Source organism: Peromyscus maniculatus, chromosome 10 (genome assembly GCF_049852395.1).
Source record: "Peromyscus maniculatus bairdii isolate BWxNUB_F1_BW_parent chromosome 10, HU_Pman_BW_mat_3.1, whole genome shotgun sequence".
NCBI lineage: Eukaryota > Metazoa > Chordata > Mammalia > Rodentia > Cricetidae > Peromyscus > Peromyscus maniculatus.
Genome location: NC_134861.1, coordinates 27603607 through 27625033, shown reverse-complemented (window position 1 = coordinate 27625033; position 21427 = coordinate 27603607).

The window sequence follows — 21427 nt, the reverse complement described above, 5'->3', positions numbered from 1 at the left end:
TATCTGGTTAGTAGTGGCTCTGTGCCTGTGCTTCTCTGCTGATGGAATCAGAATGAACCACACACAGCTTTGCGAACCTCAGTGCATCCATCTCCCCACTTTATCCTCTGATCGAGGATGCTGTGCCGTGATGGCACACAAGGGCCTTCCTTCATGCTTGCTATTTGACTCCTGGTCAGAAAAGACCCAGACCACTCAGGAAGACCTGGACCCCTGTGGAGTTCATTTACCTCTCATTGTGGGAAATGATCTATGAGCCTAAAGAAGACGGAATTTGGGAAGATAGCATTGCTTTCTAACTATCTTGCACTCTGTCCTGTTAAACCTTCTGTTTTGATAATGGTTTATAATGTATATGATTTAATAATGTGGTTATATAAGTATATTGAAAATGTGTTCAATGGTTTTATTAATGAAGGATATCATATTTAAAAAAATCTTTGGAAGCCATTGAACGTATGCAAGAATACTGTTTTAACAATATCATGGTCTTGGACTAGCGTTCTCAGAACCTCTAATGTGGGCTCTTTTATTAGTAACCTATAAAGGCGATGATTATCTGGCTAATGGAGGCAGAGTGACAGAAGCATGAGACATTATCTGTGAAAAGAAGACAGCGGAGAGGCCAGTGAGAATGACCAGTAGGTGAAATGCTTGGTTTCTATGAGGATCTGAGTTCCCATCCTGGCATCACTTAAAAACTGGAAAGAATTACACACAACTGCAATTCCAATTCTACCAGGACGTCAGAGTGAAGACAGAGGGTCACTGAAGTTTGCTGGCCAGCTACCTCAGCAACAAGGTGAGAGGTTCCATGAGAGACCCTGACTCAAAAATACAGTTGAGAATGACAAAGAAGGCATTTACTTCTGGCCTCCACATATGCACGCGCGCACACACTCACAAACACACACACACACACACACACACACACACAAACACACACACACACTCACACACACATACATACATACATACATACATACATGCATAAGTACATACATGTATATGTGCACCCCTTCACAGAAGTACACACATGCACAAACCCACCCTGCACATATCCACACACACGTATACTCACAAATTTAAAAAATAATAAAAGAAAATGAGACAATATCTTCCGCTGGTCACATTTCCCATTCTTTGTGGCTGCTCGCAACAGTGTAGTCTACACAGGGAGAATTGTTAGCAGTCAAAAGGTAGCCAAGCCTGAGATCTCTTCTCCAGCAACCAGAATCAGGGCAGGAAGCCACTTCGGCTCTGAGCCTGATAAAGACCAGATAAAACCAAAAAACTCACTCAAGCAATTAATTTTGATTTAAACCTATGTGGTATCTAATAATGATTGAGATGAGTTTATTTCAATCAAATGACGAATTTGTAATGCTCACTTTTCCAGTTAGTGGCTGTTGTGACTTCCTGTGTGACCCCAAGTCACCTTGGATTCCCCTTAATTTCCTAAACAGGCATGCACATGCTGTTCATTGTGCACAGCGCTCTTCTCACAGGGGTGAGCATTGTCTCACCTCCTCTTGACTTTGGTTAATCTGACAGCCACGCAGTCCTTTCTTGTCGAATACTGTGAGGGAGCTTCCATTCAATAGCGTTTTTGTGGTCGAGGAGTTTTATTAATTACAAAAGGTCTATCTTGATTTGAATGTTATATCCCTGTTGTGGAATTGCATTTGGAATTTATCCTAAAGGACAGGGAAGGGATGGTGTTTGTTTTGTTTTAACAGTTCTTACCACAGAACTATGTTGGAGACAGACCCCAGTGACACACAAGCATTCAAACACCACCTTCAGATGTAATATTGATTTACAAAACAACAGTGCACAGCTGCCAAGCTTCACTTGTGAATGCAGAAGGTCTTCAATTCCCAACAAATTACTGGCATTTCTACCAATTTACAAATTAGAGTTTCCTCCGAATATCTGATAGTTCTTAATATTCTGGTCACCTTCCTCTTCAGCCTCCCCTCTTGAAATCTGGGTGGGAGGGGGGAGGGGAAAGTAGAGCATTTGGAAAATTGGAGTGAAAAAATCTAGATCAACTTTTATCCTTAGGCAAATTATGCACAGAGTTAAATTAAACCACTATATGTACTTGTAGATTGAAGAATCAGAGGTGGAGGAGGGGTCAGAGACTCTGAGATCAAAGTTTCTGTTCTTTGAACAAAATCCCTTTGAAAAGCCCCCATGCCACCTATTCTGCTTGTTAATGTTTTGACTGGGAGTGTCTAGCAGTGTTATCAGCTGCAGAATATTTTTAATACCATATTTTATTTTATTTTCTGTGTGCAGCTCGCTCTACTTAACAGAGTGCCAGACCCCTTTGCCAGCTCTGTTCTATGTCTCTTAAGGGAATATTTTTGTTAATTGCAAATATTTGATTGACAAACATAGGATGCAATTAGTAGTCGGGCACAGTAGGAATGTGCACTGAACTGGATCCCTGAACCCACAGATCTCAACTCGCTCAGCTTGATCTGAAATCGACTTGAGCATTTCAACCATATGTTTGCTTCAAACTTTCTCTTGCCTGTGAACATTGCTTATTTCCCCAAAGTAGCTGCTTCTCACCTTGCTTCACCCAGGGAGCTAATTCCTCCATGAGCAAGGAAGCAAATTCTTCACAAGTTTTATTCTGGTGGGGCTCTTTTACCATGGAGGTCAAAAATGAATGAGGATGAGATTACACATGCCAGCTTCCCTCTCCAAAGCCCTGGGTCAATGAAGAATCTGACCTCCTTTGCATTTAGACATTTTCTTTTTCTTAACTATTTAAAACAACCTGCCACCATCCCCTGATCTTTGCCAATTGGCTTCTATATGCTTCCAACAGAATGAGCTCTTGGCTTTGTCTCCCTGAAGTACAGGAAATAAAGTTCTGTATTTAAAATCCCAGTTACTACCTAAAATATTTTTATGCCATAAATCAATTGGAAAGACAGGAGTCTGGCCATCATTCTTTTATAACCCCTTCCTTCTCCAAGTATTAATTAAAAACACAGAATTTGAGAGGACATGGGCAACTGTCAGCCTTAAATATTGGCTTGCAAAAGTCTTAAGAAATTTTAAGTTGTTTTCCTAATAAGAAGTAAAACCCAGAAGGGTAAAAACTGAAAAGATTATATGGAGAAACTGGGTTTGGCTCTAAAAAAACACCAATAGTTTTTTTTTTTTTTTTTTCTTAACAGACTGATGCAATCCACATGCTATTTGGGGGATGGGATGTATAATATGAGTTGCTTTCTCTAAAGGATAAGCAAATAGTCATCAGAGTCACATGTAAAGAGATAAGAAATCTCTCAAGGCTGCAGGACAGCATACCACATGTTCAGGAGCTTCCTGCAAGTGCATGGCAAATGACGAGGGGCCTTCCACAAAGACAGAGAACCTGATACCCAGGGAGATTCTAAATTAGTTCAAGGACACAGTGGAAGTGCTTGGTGATATGGAAATATAGGGCAGGAATCCTGACACTCAGCCGACGAAACCAAGATGCTCGTCAGGTCTGTCAATTATAACGTGCCATGTTCCAAATAAAGCCTTAAACACAAGCATCTTCAGGCTACGAGGAGCTGCTACAGTTCATCTTGACCACTCTTCTGCCTCTAAGAAAACTGTTAATTTTTTCCTAAGCAGTAGCATGCTCCAAACATACAAATAAAAGGTGCTCATGGTGCTTGGAATTTCTACGATGCAATGGAAGCACAGAGCAGCAATTAGGAAACATAAAGAGGCAATCTCGTGTTCTCTTGTTTCTCTCCTTTTCTCCTTGGAATGATCTTTCCAAGCTCAGTGACCATGAAAAGATGTGGGCTGAATCTAGCTTACCACTCAGAGTACTGACCTGGCAGGCTCACTGGGTGCCCAGGTGCCTCTGGCTTTTGCCCTTATTCAACACAGTGTCTAAACAGATCTCATCAGCTAAGACCCCAAACCCAGGAAGCCTACCACTTGTGGTTTGACAGAGCCTTCAAGGTGGAGGGGAATGGAAAGAAGATTCACCCATTCAACAGATTAGCATCAGAGACTAGAGCATTGCCAACTGCTTTCAATAGCTGAGGGTGATTTCCAAGGCCTGCAAATTTTCTAATGGCTCAGATGGGTAATTTAGAAAGGGTCGGATGAGATACAAGAGAAATAAATACAAAGAATAAATTACAGTAACTTCTCTGGTAGCCATGAGGGATCTGGTCATAGAAAATAAACATTTGGTGTGTAGGTAGGGGTATCTGGCAGAAGACAATGGTGCACACTTTAGAAAATGATTGCAGCTTGCATGGTATATTCGTTACCAAGCCATATGGTAGGAAATGAAACAATGTACATGGTAGGACTTTACATCTTAAGGTATGCGTTCTCTCTGCTGTCATGGAGAGTTGCTGGCTCCTGCAGAGTCAGCTTTCTTCTCAGAGTTGACCTGTTTGGGTTTGTTAGTTTCTGGCCACTGCATGAACTCACATCTAAGGTAATGAAAGTCTGTGTATAGGCAAGCAACAATATTTATAGGGGAGAGCACAAATTGACTTAGGCAGTATCTGAAGTTACAGGCTTAAAACTGAAAGTTTATATGAGTATTCCATATTTTTTAACCTAAAAATAATAGTAGGCATGAGTCCAGGAGAAGGAGATGGGGAGCAATGACAAGAACGGTTCCCTGAAATATCTGAGGCATTCCAGGAAGAAATGGAATTTGTACTGCACTTTAAAGCACAGGAGAGCAGGTAGCTGAGGTGAGACAGTGGGGAGCTTTTGGGTTCTGTCTCACCCCGGAGCATGTTCACATGAAAGAGCTCTTCAAAACTGCAGTCTGATGACACCAATGTTTGTAGCAGCTACCATCTGACTGCAGTGAAAACACTCTTGCCCTAATGGTGAGCACTATCTATTCCCTGTAAGGTCTATTTGAATTAGAAAGAAAACTTCCTCTAAAGCAGTTGTTCTCAACCTGTGCGTTGCAACCCCTCTGGGGTCACATATCAGACCTTACACTACAATTCCTAACAATAGCAAAAATTACAGTTATGAAGTAGCAATGAAATACTTTTATGGTTGGGAGGGTCACCATAACATAAAGAACTGTATTAAAGGGGTGCAGCGTTAGGAAGGTTGAGAACCACGGCAAAGTGTACACTATCAATGACAGGGTCTTCTTTTCCTGAGCCTAATCCTGTGCCTGGGATATTTCAGAAGATCAATGACAGTTCTAGCAAGAGTGACAGGGAGGAGATGGGAAGGAAAGAGATGAGGAGAGCACAGCTAGAGAGAAGGGAGGATGGGGAGGAGGAGGGGAGGGGAGGTAGAGGAGGGGAGGGGAGGAGGAAGAGGAAGGGGAGGAGGAGGGGAGGGGAGGGAGAGGAGGAGGGGAGGAGATGGGAAGGAAAGAGATGAGGAGAACACAGCTAGAGAGAAGGGAGGAGGGGGAGGAGGAGGGGAGGGGAGAGAGAGGAGGGGAGGGGAGGGAGAGGAGGGGAGGGGAGGAGGAGGGAGAGGGAGAGGAGGGGAGGAGGAAGAGGAAAGGGAGGAGGAGGGGGAGGGAGAGGAGGGGAGGAGGAGGGAGGAATGGCATAGGAGAACAGGATGTCAGAAGGATGGAGAAAGGGAGGAAGGGGGAGGGAAAAAGGTGAAGAAGGAGGGAAGGAGGGAGGGAGGGAGAGGGAGGGAGGGGGAGGAAATGAGTTAACCTGGCCTCTAGAGCTCATTTCCCCAAAAGCCTTCCCTCTGATGTCTGAGCGTGAGGAGTAGTCACTGGTCACATCCAAGAACACTACAAGAACTCAGCGAGGTGTGAGACCCTATACATTCTTTCCATGTTTTTGTAAGTTGTTTAAAAAAAAAATAGGCAGGTCTGTGATTGTTTAAAGTATGTTCTCTGAGTTGCCCATATCTGAAAGCTTGCTGTGGACTCCTATATCCCCACTCCAGGGGCTGCAAAATGTGTATGGTATGGAAGGGGGAGGTGGATTTGCATGCCTTAATGGACATACTTAACCAGGCTAGCCTAAGACACCACCATTTTGTTCCACCCGATGTTTCCCACACTGATGAAACTTGAAAACCTGATGAATGATTTAAGTTCTCATTCTCAAAACAAAAACAACAACAAAAACAAACGAACAAAAATTAAACAAAAAGAGGTAGAACCATAACCTGAATTTCGGAAGCCCAATGTGAGAGGCCAATCCACCAGTTCTCACCACCTACACTTCCTACAGCTCTAGCCCAAGCCATTTTTAAGTCTCCTAAACCAGTGAAGTAACCTAATTACAGGACTTTTATTTCCCCTTTTCTGCCCTGACAGTATTCCCTGAACACAGGCTGTATCATCCCGCGGACACATTTCCTAACCCTCTCGTTTTCGTTAAATTCAATATTCTTAGTGTACCGTTCACAATGGTATTTACTAAGAATTTGCAATAACTTTCCACTTCCCAGACTCGTGCTTTGCACCCATACCTGTTCCTTCTCTCAACCTCTATCTTATGGAATGTGGCTGTTTGATTAACTCTGGCCATCCAGTTGTTTCTGGAAGGGTGTCACTTCTGAGTGGGAACACCCACTGCTGATAGGAGCCCCTCTGCAGTGTCTTCTCATCTGTCACCATAACTAGCAATGCTTTTGACAAGCACTGCCCAGCTGGCCTGCATCCCACACTGGAGAATCTTCAGAATAAGTGTGGTGGAGCTCCTGTGAGCAAGAAAGAAGCCGTTAATGTTGTCAGCCATGACATTTGGGGGTGGTTTGTTACACTGGCATCATCTTGCACATCCTGACTGCACCACCATCATTGTTTACATAGGAAGACTCTCTAACTTCCATCTGTTTCTGTGAGCTCACATGCAACCGTGTCTCCCCTTCTTCAGTCAGTTCAGCTGGATCGCTCTCCTAATGTGCTGCAGCCACTTTCCTAACTCAGGAATTTCACAAAGTGCTGCAGCTCACATCCTCATTGATGCCCTCACTCCACCCAGAGCTTTGCTCAAACATTTCTTTAGAGAACTCCCTGTGTGTATAAGATGGTGCTCTTTGCACCATTTTTCCTGTTTATTTCTCACCTGCTATGAGATCCTTTTAAAAGGACTCTTTACTTTGTGTGTCTAAAGCTAAATGTGAACTTCCTGAGGCCAGGGACATTCTGTTCATGGATGATTTCCTCACAGGAAGAGCAGTGCCTGGAAGAGAGCAGGTGGCCAAAAACCACTGGTACTTGATTCACAGCCTAACTCTCAGCTTCTGTGTGAAAGTATGGGTTAATGGGATCCTCAACCTGCCCCTAGTTTCTGTGAGGACTCCGAGAAGCAGATATCTTAATGTTTTCTTTCCTACCTCAAAGGCAACTTAATTCACATAATTGTCCTCGTCTGGGGTGTCAGGAAGAACTACCCCAGCAATAGATAATGTATTTGAGGCCAGTGGATTTGGACATTTTAGTTCTTTGGTATTTTATAGACAGACCCTTGTTTCTCATGCTGAAATAATTCTAGGAGGATGATTGAGAGCCAGCGTGTACCAGAAGGCTTGGTGTGCACTTGAAATCCTCCATTCCTCTCAAAGGAGAGCCTAGGTATCATTTATCTTGAAGGATCTCACAGAGTTCTGGTTTGTCATGCAAAGTTTATTGATTCTTTTGTAGCAGCTTTGTTTGAAAATTAATTTGGAATTTAAGCAATGGCCTTTTTGAGAAACATTGAACATCTAATTTTTTATGCTGAGCCTTCTGAACATTTAGTAATGGGGTCTGAGTCACACTGCAATAGAAGCTTCATTTTCCGCTCTGAATCGTACACAATACAATTTTACCTATAAAAGACAGCCCATCTCTGTAAACTTGGGAAATATAAATTTGTAATTTCCCCCTTCTTAGAGTCAGCTATACAATGCAATTACCATAAGAAGATTGCTTTAAACATGCAATTATAAATATGGCATGATTCTATAAATTATCTTTAATTTATTTATAAATCTACTGCAGAAGCTAATGTTTAACACATGCACATATTTTTTATATTCCTTTCCTTTCAGTTCTGTCATATCATTAGATAAATATACTTAATGAGGGTTTATTATGGAAATAAAATTATCTAAACAGCATTGTATGGTCTACTGTATTATGAAAGTTACTTTAAAAGCCTATTAAAGTCTTTGCTTGGGCTTGTCCAAGTTTGTGTAAGAGAGGATGATAACCTAGAAGACAATTCCCATTTTGATTATTTAGTCAAATGCATTCTTGTTTATTACTCAGTCAAACTACTCTTTCCTTTTAGCTATCCTGTGTCTCTAAGTTAGAGTCAGATAAAACTACAAGAGAATAATTTATTCATGAGCAGGTGATGGTGTTTAAAAGCTACCATGTCTAAAGATAATTTTTTTTTTATCTACTGAAAAGAAAAAACAGGATAAATGTGGATGTGTATGTTCTACAAAGCATACTATGAACCTTAAGCATCATTTAGCTTTTCTGAAAAGAAACATATTTGAACTTGTATTCAAATGTTCTGTTCACTACAAGCCAATTTATGTGGTATTGTAGTTAAAGTGAAATGTTCACCATGATAACAAACGAGTGTTTTGGTTTTGATTGGTAAAAAATGCCTTCCCCTAATAATTGATATTTTGATGTCTTGTTATTTTGTGGTCAAAGAAAGGGCTTATGTACCCAACTGTAATTCATATGGCAAAACCTCAGAGACATCAATGAATTCTCCTACCTAACTTTGAGTTTTGGGACCCAGCCCTGAATACCCTTGTTTCCGGAACTTAGCACCCCATCACCTCTGAACTGCTCATTGAGATTATACTGGGAATAGCATGATCATACAAGTGACCTATTAGTAGGAAGACATGGAAACAACCATGGAGACAAGATTTAAGGTGATTCTGTCTGATGCCACATCATAGGCATGTGGACATAGCTGCGTGTCCAAGTAGAGATGGCCAGGGAGAAGCAGTAGGTCATTCTGGAAAGGCTTTAAACTCATGATACAATGTCGGCATGTGTGCTATTCAGAGACATTGGGCACACCAGTTCCTGGAGGTTATCTCGGCAGGTAACTGTGTTATTCTCATTAATGATCACGTAACTGTTAAAGGACAATTTGGGGAAGTGGTGAAAATCCAAGCACCCAGACATTCCCTTTGGAAAAAGTCTTTTTTAAAGTAAATGTAGTACTATCTCCCCAAAATAAGATCTTACTCAAAGCTTCACCAAGCCAAAATGTATTTTTAAAGAAAGATAAAAGTGGAAGACTTGGGCTGCTGATCAAGACTTCTCCCTACTGATCACATGTGGCAGCTATTGTGGAGTCATCCATGGCTGTTACAGGAAACTCCAGAAATCCAAGTGAGAAAAATAGGGACCCAGGCCATGTGAGAAGCATGCTTTTCAGTAGCACCTAATGTGGTGATATGTGAATATATGAAGATGTAAATTCAATGTATGTAGGTATATATTATATACCCACACATGTAAGAATATATTACACACACACACACACACACACACACACACACACACACACACACACACACAGAGTCTAGTTCCTTGAACCATGAGTCATAACTCCACACAGGTTCACGTGACTGAACTTGGATTTGTTAAAAGGTTTCTGAGTGTACAAGACCCAAAAATGAATTCAAAATCAAATAGGTAATGAGTCCAGGGTACTTCTGACAGCATTATGCTATACTCTATGACTTGTTTGTTTTGGTTTATTGAGACAGGGTTTCTCTGTGTAGCCCTGGCTGTCCTAGAAACTAGCTCTTTAGATCAAGCTGGCACCGAACTCACAGATCTGCCTGCCTCTGCCTCTGCCTCCCGAGTACTGAGCTTAAAGGCGCGTGTGTCACCGCCTAGCTGTATTCTATGACTTTGGACAGCCTTGATTCTGAACACACAAAATGTGCACTTTGCATGCCACCGTGCCGCACAATCCCAAGAACGATGCCTGAAACATTCCGGTTTAGATCTGTGAGCACTGTGTACTATGAATTAGAATGTTTTTGTTTGGATCCCAAGTATTCAAGTTGGGTGTGGCTTCCGGTACCTGAAACCCCAGCTATTGGGACGAAAGCAGAAGAACAACTGCGGCCTGCTACCTCAAGCCCATCTGGCAAGCCAGAGTCAATGAGAGATCCTGTGTCAAAGGAACATGACAGAGTCATCTATGCATAAGGCATATACTCAGCATGTCCACATGCACCCAAACATATAACACAAACACACACACACACACACACTAAAAAAGTAAAAGAAATCTAATGCATCAATTATAGTAAATAAATATTTTATACTTCCTATTATAATTCTTCAATATATAAGTATCAAGTTCGCATATCTTTGAATTGTATTTTGCTGGAATCCTTGATTTTTAAAATTTCTATTGACTTGTGCTTCATAAAAATCATTACGTAAATTTTGGCTTGGGATTAGGACTGAATTTTTAACAGTTTCTGAAATGACCCTAAATATGCATCTGCCATTTAGAGCTACATGTTGATACATAGAGGTGTTCTCAGTATTAACAATAATAAAATAAAAATGTCCATTCGAAAAACACTGAAATGCTCTCTATCTTACAGTATCAAATATTAAGCCAAAGTTTTAATTCTTTGTGTAAAAACAAACATGCCCATCTTATTAGTAAACAATTTTGCCTTCTTGTTTAACCAGTGATAAAATTATATATATACCAAAAAGTAACTTAAAATACATCATTATGATTTATTGTTGGTTTGCTGTATGTTTCTCATTTTATTGGTTACTGTGGGACATGTAAAAAATGTCACAAGTGAAGAGGAAAACAGCTGGGATTGTTCCAGAATATAATGCAGCACACATTATATACATAGGTGCAGCATGCATTGTATACATAGAGTGCATACACAGGGGTGCTTTATGTTAACACACACACACACACACACTATATCTAGGAAGGGAGCTTGTGTGAGGCAATCTTTTGCTAAGTAGTCCAGACTAGACTTGAACTTGTAACCCGCCTGTCTCAGCCCACTTTATGCTTGCAGTCAAGGCAGCCACACCACACAGGGGAGCGAGAACTCCTGAAGTGGCGGGTGAAGACCGTGAGGAAGACACTAGCTGTGGTGCGGTTCGGTTCCGTAGTGTGAGTGTGGAAAACAAGTGTTGCTGTACTTCTCCTCTGCTGGGCATATTTTCAGAACCGTGCTTGGGGATTTATCTACATACACAGCGCCGTTTATAACACTGCGGCTCATTAGCAAGCATCGCCTCTGTTTGGATAGGGGATTTAGGCAGACATGGCTGAAAGGAGAGACTGTTTCCGAGAAGAGAGACAAACCTAGAAATAGGAATCTATGTCTTCATCTTCTCCCTGTTTAGTGCAGTGCTTCATGAGCGAAAGGAAGATGGAGAGGACGAGAGAAAAAAGGGTGTGTGTGTATGTTGGGGGGGGGATCCATTACATACTGCAGGCACCGGGCGGGGTGCGCGCATCTTAACCAGGCACAGCTGATTTCATCCTGCAATTTCTCAGAAATACTCACTTTACCCAGAGAAGTTCCAGTCTTTTAGAAACTACAGCTACAGATGGAAAGGGGAGAGAACTTAAGAAAACAGTTATTATTATCATCATCATCATCATCATTATTATTATTTAATCGTTTATATCTACCAGTGAGTTTGAACAAATATTGACATGAAGTAGTTAAGGAATTAAACTTGACAGCTAGTTGCCCTTGCTGTCCCCAGTCCCCACCCCCCTCTCATCCCCATTTGCCTTATCCACTGGTCTGTGGTTTGCATCTGCAATTGTTTTCCGTAGGGTAATTTTTGCTTCTAAATACTGAGAAAGAATAATCAGGTGCCTGCGAAGTGGTGTCTGCTCATCTCCCAACACGTGACTGCTTCTGTCTGGTGCTTTGTCATGGTGCCTCCAGAACAGACTTCAGCAGCTCCCTTTGTTATCCTGGCCCTGATAAATAAACAGCACAAAATTACCGAACTTATTATGGTAATTGAGAGAAGGGACCGGAATGCTGAGCTCCCCCGCCCCGCCCCCCCCGCCCCCCGCCTTTCCACTGTCCCCTCCCCCAGCCCCCATCTCTCACAGGGCCAGTGCAAAAGTTGTCCAAACCTGGGCTACAGCCCAGCTGATGCGTAACCCCAGCCCCTCTCCTGAAGCCCCATTCTCTTCCTTCCCCCGACTCCCCCCAACACACACTCTCGGTGATTGTTTTCTGTCCATCTCGAGCTGGGTGTCAGTTCATTTAGATTTACATCAAGTAGTAAATTAAAATAATCACTCAGCAAACACTCTGAGCTCAGTTTTCCCTTTCAGGCAGGAGTTGCACGAGCTGCTTGAAGCATTCAAGCAGAAAATATTGCTGTCTAGATATTTGTCCTCTGGGTGATAAAGGAGGCATTGTCTTGGGACCCACTCAGGCCTCAGAGCCGCTCTTCCCGTGCATCACAGCTGTGAAGTGCGCTTTGTTATGTGTCTGAGGACTCGGGTTCAGGACCTTGTTTTTCTAGAAATACCAGACTGATCAGAGCTGCATATGTTCGGGGAAGCAGGGGTCGGTGGTTCTCTGTCCGCATTTTTACCAGATTATTCTTGGACAGAACTCTGGGAAAATACCCTGCAGCATAAACCATCCCAAGAGTTTTGCTTTGTTTTAATTCATTCTCTCTCCTTTCCTTGCGCCTTTCCCCCCCTGTTCGCACTCTGCATTGTTAAACTCTTAGAAAATGCAGCCGTTGATCTGCATGAGCCAGAAACAAAGGCTTACAGCATGGCTGCTTCCCCGCTTTGAACCTGGGGCCATAATGTACCAAGTTATAAACCTGTGTCTTTGTGTTCTCATTACAGAGCATCTATCTGCCCATTTAAAAATCAAAATGTGGGTCCAGCCACCTGGGATGAAATACAGAGTGGGCTGAAGAGGCTTTTCCGCGTTTGTAAAGGTCAGGGAGATCTGGAAAGGAAAGCAGCTGATGAGGGAAAACAAAGCGGAATGAAGGGGAAGAAAGGTAACAGGAGCTTCTCACTCCTCACATTGTCACTTCAGCGCTTTGGGAGGTGTGCTTCACCCAGTGTGAAGGAGTAAAATATTTGTTACCCTAAAGTAGGGAGAGCAGAAACATCAAATGATAAGATGAATGGTGACAGGCATCTGAATGAAAATTGGAATTTTTAGTCAATTATCTGAATTTTTCTGAATAGTTCCACTTGCTTGCTTAATTGACTACTGTTATTGATTTTTAGCTAGATATTTGACATTGTGTTATATTTGTATTTAAGCCAAGATCACTACAGTGACTGTGCTATCTTATATATTCTTTATTTTCAAATATGCACCTTCACTTTTTAAATTTGTTTATTTCAAAATAGAAGCAGAAGCATATCATGAAAACCTATAATATTAAGTAAATTATATGAATGTCTATGTACACAGGTATGTATATACACATACATGTCACATGACTTTCTCATGAATGCATGGTTTTCATATTCTTGAATTAAAATAACTTCCCCTTTGGGGTGTTTTCTTTCTGTAGCTCTGTGGTGATCAGAGCTATGGCTCTATCCTGTAACCCCACCACTAGCTGTAAAGCTCACCCTTTGGACAACATGAATCTTTTCAGTAAAGGCTTGTCTGTAAGGACTAGAGGGGCCATGAGACTGGCAATGCTAAGCCCTCAGATTATGCCAAGCTCTGTGAAAATAAATTGAAAGACGCACCAGACCAGAGAGAAAAATCATAGATCGATTCCAGTCCTATAACATAGTTGGTGCTGTTTCACGTCTAAGTCCTGATTTAGTTTAGAAATTTGGGTTAAAGGAAGCAAACCCAAGTATTTTGTTCTGCTTTGCTTGGGCTCCAGAGTCAGACAGCTTTGTAGATTCCCTGCTTTGCAATTAGATGAATCAGTTTATGTACCCATCTATTCCGGGCCCTCGGTTTTCACATCTGTGCAACAGAAGTATTATCCCCAACACAAATGTTTCTCATAAGATTGTTAAAATGATTCGATGATGCACAATTCATACTGGATGCTGGCAATGGTATATGATTCATAGCCAGGGCCCACCACATACTTTATTAGTTGCAGTGTTGATAATAAGAACTATAAACTCTACAAGAATGTGGATAATCTTATACTCTAAGAAAAACAACTTGAGTTTGATAGATATGTGTGGCATTCTTTAACCTGACCCTCACATCAGAATCTGCTTCTCTTGATGTGGTGCTTCTTCTTAGCTGTTAGGAAGTACGTATATGAGCAAACTCCTTAGTTTTTCTAGGATTTACTTTCTACCTAATAAGATAACTGAGTGACTCTATTTGTGAAAATAAAAATAGACTCGACATCTAAGTTGCTTAGCACTGCACATGGCTGGCAGTACTGCTCCTTGAGGTGTGTAAGACTCCAGGTCAAAAAACTCTTTCTACATAATTAATGCAATTTAAATTACATTACAAAATTCAAGGGCTAATCATTGAGGATTTAGAAAAATGGACAGAGAAAGAAAACTTAGGCTTTTTTTTCCTTGTGTAATTAATGTGTATTAATTTTTTTCAGTGTCCAAGATGCCATCTGTTCAGGTACAAGAAACTTCACTCTACATTTTTTTCCTTTCTGTCTTTTACATTTCAGATTTCCTGTTTCTGACTAAAATCACCATTGTCATCATGAAATAATATGGCAACGCTGTTGTTACCTGAGTGCAGTGATTCCTCAGAACCTGTATATTCTGAAGCAACATTGAACCCATGCCTTTGGCTCCCTAGCACCCTGAGTTTAATAGTAGTTACAATGTTGTTTATGTCTTTCAACATGCATTACACCATTATTGAATGCTGACTCCCACTAATTCTATCAGAGGTTGTTTTTGTGTTTCACTGGTGATAACCATAAATGTAAGTCTTGCCCAGCATGCACAGGAAAATGTGAAGAATAAACTCATTTAATTCTGGAATGTACATTTAGAGTAATGTGTCTTTCAACCATGCCTTCTCTTGAAGTAACTAGGCTGTAATCCCTAGGATGTGATCTCTTTTTCATGTTGTTTACAGTTACATCGGTTAGAAGAGTAGAAAATGGAATAGAAAACAAATAACTGAAGAAGAAAAATGGTTCCATTTGCACAGAAGGTGCCCTAAAGTGCAGGAAAAATATATTTATCAATCACACTTCTGAACTGGCTAGACTGTGATGACACAATAAACTCAAGTCTTAGGGTTCCTGCATCATTTGATTGACCTCAGAAGTACAGTCATGAGATGCCATGGCTAATCACCCTAAAAAAGAGAAAGCAACCAGGATTCACCAGAACTTATATCTGGACTCTAGTAGACCTGCAAACATGTTTCTACTACCCAGATATACATGGAGAAATCTTTAAAGGTGAAAAAAAAAATGGTCAGTGGGATTTTTAACAAAATAGAGATGGAAAAGTATGCCCATAAAACAGAGGTATCAACCTACCCAAAAGAGAAAGGCCTGGCTATTGGCTGAAACATAGGGACTATGCTATGGATGGGCACATGCAGTGGTGTTGATAACACTGAAGTTTACAAGGATATGAGATTATATGAAAAGGAAAAGTGAGATGTCAGCCAGCTTTGATCCCTATACAGTTTTAGGGCCTGTTTGGTGCCAAGCACTGAATGCTGGAATTACAGGTTTGGGAGAAGTATGGGTTGTTGAAAGATTTTCAGGCAATCTGATGCCATATGTAGTTGGATGGTTGAACTTTTGAGTTAAAATGGAAGAGTTTCATTAATAGTGGGACAGGTCACTAACTAAATAAGTGTGGTCATTAACTAAATTAGTGTGGGCTTACTCCTGAGAAGTAATAAAGATAGCCTCTGTGATGGTACATCAATGAGCAATTCGGGAGGAGTTGAAGATCCCCATAAAGGAAGGTATGCTTCTCTGAGGAGCAGGTTCATAGTTACTGGAGGACTAGACTGGCCATTTGGTCTTCTGATGACCATGAAAGTTGTTCATTCATCTCAACCAAATTTTTTTGTACTTTGTGAGCCTTGGGCGGGGCATAGGCTGGAACCTGAACAAGTCTGGTAGAGATGAGTTCTCAGCAACAAACACCAACTGCATGTGAAACAAGCAGACTGCCGAGATCTCTTTCCTTTGAAAAGCATTGTGGAACCCAGGGGATCAAAATGTCTAACTTTACCATTGGTAACATGTTTCATCTACTATTGGGAAAATGCTGTGAGAAAATGCATTTGATTCTGGATGAGTATTTGTAAAGGTGAATCATATGCGAATTTACTCACAGAGGGATCTACTACATTTCCATGAAAATCAAGGGTAACAGATGAGAAAAGATTCTCTGAACTGTTCCACAAGGAGAAACAATTAAGCAGAAGAAGCTAAACCAATGAGGAATGTACTCTCCTGGATGCCTGTCTCTGGATCTGAGAAATACAGCGGGAAACCTCTGGCAAAAGAAATGTCTCTTTCATTGATTGAATGACTGGCTCAGCCTGCCATCCAGATTCAGCTTCAAGATTTAGCATCAATAATGCTGGCTGATATTGTAATTCTTTGTTTTGTCATGTAGTGCCTGGGAAGAAAAACAGAGATCAGTCATCTGCTGCTCTACCAGACCACGGCAAGATCTTCTGGTAGAGTATAGAGATTAGGAAGTAGTTTAATGTGCTGTGGAGCACAGGGAATCTGTTTCAGGTTTGCTCTTTAACTAGAATGCATATATTAGCTGAGCAAGCCCTTGCTCCTCTGATCCAGCATATACACACATTGCCCACATAGGCTAGAACCTCTAGCCTTGTCTTCTCCTTTGTTCTCCACCTAAGATCAGATTTCTCTCCCTTAGATTCCCATTTATGTTCCTCACCTCCAAAATTAAATATCATCTTTCTTCATTTGATTATTTGATATCTGTAAAATCTTAGGTCCTACAAATGGCTTAGTATTTTTATATGCTCTGAGTAACACACACTTTAATAGAAGGCTCTAGAAGAGTCATTGTCTTCAACCAAGAGCGACTTCCTTGACAGAAGTTTCAGATAAGAACAGATGTCTTATTGGATATAAAAAAACTAACTGGCCAGACAAATAGAGGATAAAGTTTAAAGAACAATTTTTATTACAATTAAAATTTTAAAGTTTTAGCTATACAATGCAAATATCAATGTAGGAATTAACAGCTTCATTGTTGATACATTAAGTACATTTACATGAGGTTATAGGCAGACCTTCAGCTGTAATACTGGGGATCTCTCTTTCTCTCTCTCCCTCTTCCCCGCCAATATATATCTATATATAGCTGGATATATAGATATATAGATATAGATATATCTAGAGATACTGTGGTAAATAATCCTGTAAAGAATTAGTATATGGCATGATTATGGTGGCAGTTCTAGATGAATCACTTTAGGGGGAGGTCCTGCTAGTCCTGTGGAAATGAATCAATTTGATGACTTTTAGAAACAGTGAACCTAGCTTGACCTAATTCTTTGCACTTATTTTAAATAATTTTGCCTAGATTTTTTTTCAGGTTGGCACTTTAATTTTTCTAAGGTATTTGTAACATCTTATTCTTTGCCTGCAATAATTATACCATGAATAAAATGCTTGTATTTTAAAACATGGATACTATATCACTGCAATCCTTCAGCAGCCTTTGGAGCTTCTTAGGAGTTTCTGAGTAGCAGAGAGTTGTCAAGCATTTGTGTGCCAGTGGGATGAAGCTAAGCTCCATGCTTTCCTACCCCACATCGGCTCAAAGGGAATACATCTGTTGTGCATTGGAAATGCCGTCATCAGTTCTGGACAACTGAAGGCATTCAAATCACTAACCGTGCCAAAGAATAAGTTTGTGAACCTCCTCTTCAGAGGTTCTGTCTCTGATATTTCAGAACCATTCAATTATAATTCTGATGCTCTCTTTTATGTGGCAGTCATGGGTTGTCAGCAAGGATAGAATTAAGAGAGAGAGGCACATGAAGTGTGCTGCAGTGCCTCATGCCTAAGGATCTTTATTTCTTTTGTTCGTGGTGACAAATGACAGCCTTACAGATATTTGTCCTGATTCTTCACTGTCCCTATGCAGGTGAAAACTTCCACTGAAGTCAAGCAAGCTTCATTGAAGTTAATGGGAAGCAATGCCCTTGAAGAGAAGGGAAAACTAGGGTGATTAATTTTAATTAGCCAAACATAAGCAAGCATGTGTCTACAAGCAGTGACAGGAAAGTGGATCTATGTGATTCCTAACAGCTTTGGGGGGCTAGGTGTGGCTATTGTGTAAAGAATCAGCTAGGACTAGCTCAGCACAGAAATGTAAAATGTCCACAAAGAATATAATCTTTCTCTATAGATATATGTCCCTAGAAAACCCTTTAAACATTAATTTAACAAAAAGCTATGAAAATGTTACACATTCAAACACTTTTCAGGCCTTGGGAATAGAAAGAGGAATACAGTTGCTGGGGTTTTGGGGGCTCACATTTAAAGAGATATAGAAAAGTCATCCATTGTGTCTCCACCATGGACTGATTGGTTGGTTGATTGACTGATGATTCATTCATTAAAGAAAGAACAAACCCATCTGATTTGTGTGTTATTTCTGCAACAGAGTGTGAATCAGGTTCATAAGAGCTGTCCTGGGTAGAAAATGAGCTAAAATCATAGGAAGACCTTGTCACTTAAGCTTAATTTCACAAAATGACTTGTAGCCAGCTTTCCTGGACCGCCAGCCCCCAAATTAGTACACAGGGACTTATAACCAGTTTTGATTGCTTGGCCTTATCTTATGCTTGTCCCACTAGCTTTTATAACTTATTTTAACCTGTTTCTCTTCATCTATGTTTTGCCTCGAGCTTTTTACCTTCCTTTCATTCTGTATGTCCTACTCTGTGGCTGGCTGGCTGGCAGGCCCCGGATATCTCCTCTTTTTCTCCCCTCTCCCTTCTACTTATTCTCTCTGCCCACCAGTCCCACCTATCCTTCTACTGTCTAGCTATTGACTGTTCAGCTTTTTATTAGACCAATCAGGTGACTTAGGCAGGCAAGGTGAAACAGCAGAACATCTTGACATCATTAAACAAATGCAGCATAAACAAATGTAACACATTTTTACCTAGCTAAAGTAATATTCCACAGCATTTCCCCATTTTTGTCTAAATAAAAAGGAAGGTTTTAACTTTAACATAGTAAGATAATATACAATAAGAACAGTTATCAAGTAAGAATTACATTTATAAAATCCTGTCCTTTGCATTTGGCAAATTCAGAGAAAATACTCCATTATTTATCCTATCGTGGTAAATCCAAAATTTTGTATCTTATTTATATTCTATTGTAACTAAGGAAAACCATAACTATAACTGTCTAGTCTTCAACTCCATCAAAGACCCTAGAAGGACATAATATTACCTGAGTAAATAGGAAATGCAGAGCAAGGAACTTCCAAAACTACAGAAATGACAGACATCGGGCTGCCTGGACAGTCACCCAAGGTTCCTTTGAAACATTGGAGTGTCCATCTTCAGCCTAAAGGCCTAGAATATCTGGCAGACTTCTTTGTAAAGCTGGAATTTTGAAGGACCATCCTGCCTCGTCTTAGCAAAGTTCAGCAGTCTTTTTCCTTTGTGTCCTGCTTGTCTAGTTTATATAACACACTGTCAGCAGTCAAGGCAAGAACAGTTTCTTGTCCAAATGGCTAGCTTTGCAGCAGTAAATGCAAACTCTATATGGAGATTCCTTGATACCGATCATCTTTTTATGAAGTAGATTGGTGCTTCCAGTAGCAGAGGTGTCTCACTATCATGAAAAGCCTTAAGTTATTAAACGTTTTAAATGTTGTATTCTGTAGACCTTTAAAGCATTTGAAGACCATCTATATATATTAAAAAGTATCTGTTTAACCTTGAAAACATACCTAATATGACTACAAGCTTGATTGTTATATACAACTAACTACTAACCTAACCTGCATTTCTTAATTATATATTACATTTTTTAAATAAGCTGCATATGCAAGATACCTCAAACAAGAGTAGAAATGTACATATAGCTCCAGAAAAGGCGCAAAGCTACACAGAGAAACCCTGTCTCAGAACAAAAAAAAAAGAAATGTACATATAGTATAACAAAAATAACTTAGGTTTATCAATATGCCAAAATTCATACCAATGTAAAATATTTGAGGTTAATAGTTGTCTTTTTATCCTATGTTCCTATATTCCCTCTAAATGATGACAAACATTCACAAACCACCAAATGACCAAAAACCACCTACCCCACCTCTTGGAAATGTGGGTATTGTGTTCTGTAGACTGCTTCCTATTTTCTGAGAGTGACAGTATCTTTAGGGGACCCTGAGAAAATTGAGGCAATGATCAAGTCCTGGAAAACTAGTTGTATCATTTGTTGTCCAGCCTCAGAACTTTTCCCATGCAGAGGGATCAGTACATATGTTACTGTCTTGTACTTTTTCTTGCTTTATTTCTTTATGTCTGTAGCCAAGATTTTCAAGTCTCCTTTGATTGATCAAACTTCATCCCTATTAACCTTGAAGTAATCCACAGCCTTTCATTTCCTGTAGAAACAAAAACATAATCTTTCCCCCAACACAATACATTTTCCGAATTCCATTTTAAAGTTAAGGCATTCCTAACATATCTTGGCTGGTTTAATTCAGCAGTCCCTTTTGCAATCCCATGTCTCTCAGCAGCTGTCATTCATTCATCATTCAAAAAATTTAAAGTCAATACAACACCCATATTGGTTCCACACACCCTGGGTATTTCCCATTTTACATGGCTTATTCTTTTCATATTACTTTACTCTCTCTTTAATGGCTTTGCTAATTATATATTTATATTTATACTTTGTTCTATGAAGATCTATACCCATTTTCTTTTCTTTAATAAGCCTATGTACTTTTTAAAACAGACTTTAACCTGTTTAGAGTTTCTTTTCCCATCTGAACCTGTTTTTACTGTGCATCTATAGCCTTTTCTGACCATGTTAGCCAAACTTTAAATTGCTAAGTGGCATTTAGGCCCTCTGCTGCTCCTTGGGGGCTTGCTCTGCTCCCTCCTCTGATCTGTAAGAGTTGAGCCTTAACCTGTTTAAGCTCATTTAACCAGGAGCTGCATTTAACTGCCACAGCTCTAGGAAGCTGGTACTCACACTATGGCAGGCATTTTTATTTAGTTCACTGTTTCTACTTAGTGTGCTGACTGTTTAAGTCCTTGGCTGTACAGCAGAGCTTCTTAAAGGAGTCATATCCATTTTTGTTTGTTTATTTTTTCAGTTTTCTCAGGCCCTATGTGGAAATATGGGACCCACATTGGGCACCAACTGTAGCAAGCTTTCTTAGACTTCTATCCCCAAATCATGACAGGGAAACTTGCTATCACCTATGAATGCTTGGTCTTAATT